The sequence below is a fragment of the Heloderma suspectum genome, chromosome 2 (genome assembly GCF_057233095.1).
Source record: "Heloderma suspectum isolate Gila_16-S chromosome 2, 16-S_ref, whole genome shotgun sequence".
In the NCBI taxonomy this organism is placed as follows: Eukaryota; Metazoa; Chordata; class Lepidosauria; order Squamata; family Helodermatidae; genus Heloderma; species Heloderma suspectum.
Window position 1 is genome coordinate 129,419,900 of NC_139459.1, and position 4,060 is coordinate 129,423,959.

Below are 4,060 nucleotides of genomic sequence, written 5' to 3' on the forward strand. Positions count from 1 at the left end.
AATAGAAATCAAATACATCTCACCATACTGGGCACAACTGCAACCAGCTGACCTATGTGCCCACTCAGCTAATTGTAGATGGGCAACTTCAAGGCCTCTGCTGCTTTCCCTTCGTCGGGTGCTTTAAACCATACTTAAGACTGGACAGCCCTTCAAAGAGAGGATGCCTTCAAATAAACGATTGACCTCTGGAAAGTAGGATACATGGCCACCCTATAATCCTGTCCCCAGACCATATATCTCCAGATCAGCCTCTAACAAACAAGCCCTAATTTCTTACCACTTAGAAGAACGCAATGTTTTACTGTTGGAAACATGCAGAATGTGTCATTTAAAAGTTGGAAGTGAACTCACTTCCTCCAGACTGCAGCCAAGCCAAGAACAAAAAACCTTTCACTGAAAGGTTATCATCCACTCTTTTTGGTTTAATTTCCACCCCCCTCCCCATATTATGACTTTTTATTGTTGAGCTCTGTATGTAACCAACTCTTAATATGTATTGCAAACCTTTGTTCCTATGCACAAAACCCAACCTGAAAGCCAATGCCAATGCAGGCCAGATGAAAGCAAGAGCATACATTTAATGGGCCATTGTTCAGCCATATGTCTGCTGATGTGGAGACAAATGCTCGGTATTAAATAACACTTAAAATCATGCAGGGAGCTGCAGTGCAGGCTGAATGGGCCACAGCTGTGCTCTGCTTTTAGAGTGACTTAGAAAGTCGACCCACCCACCCCCAACGGTGGTGGTGGGGGCAACATGGGCCTCGCAACTCTTCCCTCTCCATTTTGAGTGATGGCTTTGTGCCTCCGGAACAGCCTACTTCTGAATACCAGATACTGGGGAGAAAAACAAGAGAAGGAGGCTTGCTTGGGGGATTCCCAGAAGTATCTGGCTGGCCGTTACTGGGAAGAGAATGCTGGGCAGCCTGGCCTCATCCAGCAAAGCTCTTCTGTTTCCATTCCTTGTCCCCAAACCAGCTAACAAATAGTTTAACATATTAATGCCTTCAAAGCTGTGTTTCTTCCTCCATCCCCTCAGGGCAAGCCCTTCTGGTGGCAGTTGGGGGAGAGAGGCAGCACCACTGGGAGATAGATGGTGGCAGCTCAGCAAGATTGTGTCTGCTTCTTGTCCCATCCATCCCCTCAGGCTGCTGCTTCATTCTATCACTGGAATTATTTCTATAGTTCACAGGCTACATGTAGTGCCAGTTCTTCACAACACTGTGGTCTGGGTTAGCCTGAGAGATAAGCCCTACTCAGGTGTTATTTCTTCCACGCCATTAGTCCTGAACATGCCAGTGTTGTAGCTCTTAGGGAGATCCTGTGTGTGTTTGCTCTCAGGCCACCAAGAGGGTGCAAAAGTCTACTCCACACTTTCCTAAAGGACGGACTGCAAGGAGGAATACTGTCATTCTTGTTACAAAGACAAGATAGTGGCCACCTGTTTGTAAGAGACAAGCAATGTAACAACCCCAATGCAGGGACAGTGTGGGAGCAGGGGCCAGCAGAGGATGCAATGATGGGAGCAGGGGCCACCTATGCAGCTCCACTCTCTCACCACACAATGTTAATCACATAGCGCAAATAACACCTGAACAGTTCAATAAATATAGTTTATTGAGCAGAGGACCAAGCAACTGGTGTTTTGGGCTGTTTCTATAGCATAACTATGCCCAGGGGCACTCCAAAGCATTAAACAAATTTCCACTGCTGGTATATCACTTTAGGCACCTGTGTTGCAAGACGGCCACTCGTGTGTTAAAAACCACCCTGAGACCTAACATTGGCCCACTATTCTCTGCTCCTAGATACTGTTCTACCACTGGACTTATGGCTCCCCATTACAACTGTCAAGTCACATGGGTCATGAGCTATCAAGACCACATCTTCCCATTTAACACAGGCTATGTTCTGGAAGCTGCTTGTAGAATACCACCAGTGCAGAAACAAAGCCCTGAATCAATGGCAACAGCCCATGCCTTCTGGGAGCGATGAGGGCAGAGGCTCTCGTGGGAAGGGGAGCATGGTAAGAACAAGAAGGATCACGTAAGCAGAGCACACAGAATAACTACCCCCTGAAGAGCAGTGTTGCACCAAGATTCTTTCATATTTATTATATACTTGTATTAGGACCTGTATCAGTAGGAGCAAAAAAGCCAGAGGAACCCCCAAAACAGTTCAGTGAGGACTGTGCATAATCAAGTGGCTATGTAATGCCGGCTGACAGAGGGAGGGGTTATGGAATTGTGTGTCCTGGAAAAGGGCTGCTTGCCTGAATAGCACTCATCACTGTAAGATTGATGCAAGCTTCAATTGTATATCTAAAAAAACCAATGATTTTTAACCGGTACTTAGCGATGTGTCAGCCATGTACACACGTCAGAGTGCCTGAACAAGTTGCACTTTCTTGCTGTGTACGCAGTGTGGCAAAGATGAACTTGTCAATGCATTATACCCGAAATGGGCTGTAGATTCCTTACTACTTCCCATTACACAAAGAGTAATTTACTCTGCTGCCCTAACACCCAATTCTAGAATACACTCCCATACAAATGCTGAACAGTGTATCTGCGCTACTCAAAGAACTATGCTTATTGATAACAGAGGTTCCGCTAGAGAGCTTTTGCAGCATGGATGACGGAAACTCAACACCAGTCATGAGATAGAGGACCAAGAATGCTGGAAGGTTGCTTCCACGTTCTCCACAAGAGAGGGCTTGCCCACACTGGCACTTCATCTGAGGCTAGAAAGCACATACATAAAAAATAGTAAAGTGAGGTGGTAATTCTGGACTGCACCACATAAGACTGCAGGTGGGACAGCATTTCTACTAATGACATAACCTATTTAAGGGAGAGTGGTCTTACTAACTTCACTGGCTTGATGCCATTGCATTGAGTGTATCACACACTCGAGTGAGTGAAAGGGCAAGCCCAAAATAGTCTAAAGTTTGGAAGTTCCGAGTATGCGTGCTTGCTTTGCAAATTTAACACAGTGGGTCACGGGGATTCTAGTTTTTAGAAATGCATACGACGTAACACTGAAATCAGCTCAGCTCTATGAATACTACTGCATGGAGAAAAGCTAGTGTAAATAAAGCTATACATCAAGAGCTAGCAACTTGTGGCCCTCCAGATGTTTTGGCTTTCAACTCCCATCATCCTTCACCAGTGGCTAGGGCCGCTTGGGGCTGCTTGGAGTTGCAGTCCAACAACATCTGGGGGGTCAGAAGGTGCCCACTCCTGTTCTACATATTTTTCATGAGTTCTGCAGAAAGAAAAGAACCCTCTACTGGCCAGTTCACATGTTCTTGTACATTGTAAAAGGCCACCAAACTTTGATTTAATGTCTATATTTTAACAGGCAATACAGTAGGATAAGGGAATGACCATCTGTAATCAATGGTTACAGAGAAGTATTTTCTGGGCTTATATATTTATAATATTTGGGTCTGGAAAAGTAACAATACTTCTGATTCACTGATATGTCTTCTGATTCACACTAACTTGTCTACGTGTGTCTGCACGCGCGCATACACACATGTATACACAATCACAGAGGCTCTTGTATTGCAGGCATCCAAACAGCCACTTTCAAGATCACAGTTTATTCACATTTCCCTATAATCACAGTAGCCAAGATTATAGGAATAGCTGCTGACCACGTAGAGCAAGGGTGGGCAACTTGTGGCCCTCCACATAATTTGCCCTACAACACCCCTATCAGCCCTTACTAGCATAGCCAATGGTGAAGAATAATGGGAGTTGTAGGCCAAAACCCGCCCGATGCTGTGTGTATATTAGCGCCCAAGTGAAAAGTCTGCCTCTCTCCCCACATTCCTGGTTTGGCGATGAGAGAATCGGTTTCTCTGCAAAAGGTCAGATTTGGCACAGGAGCCTATCCTTACCTAAAAAGACCGTTATAAACGAATTATTATCTTTAAGCAATGGTAACCCCCCCTGCCCCCCCAAAACAAGACAATTCAGAACCACTACACATAGATCACACTAAACAAAAGTAGTACCCCTTTATGAGTAAAAAGATAAGACACAAAACC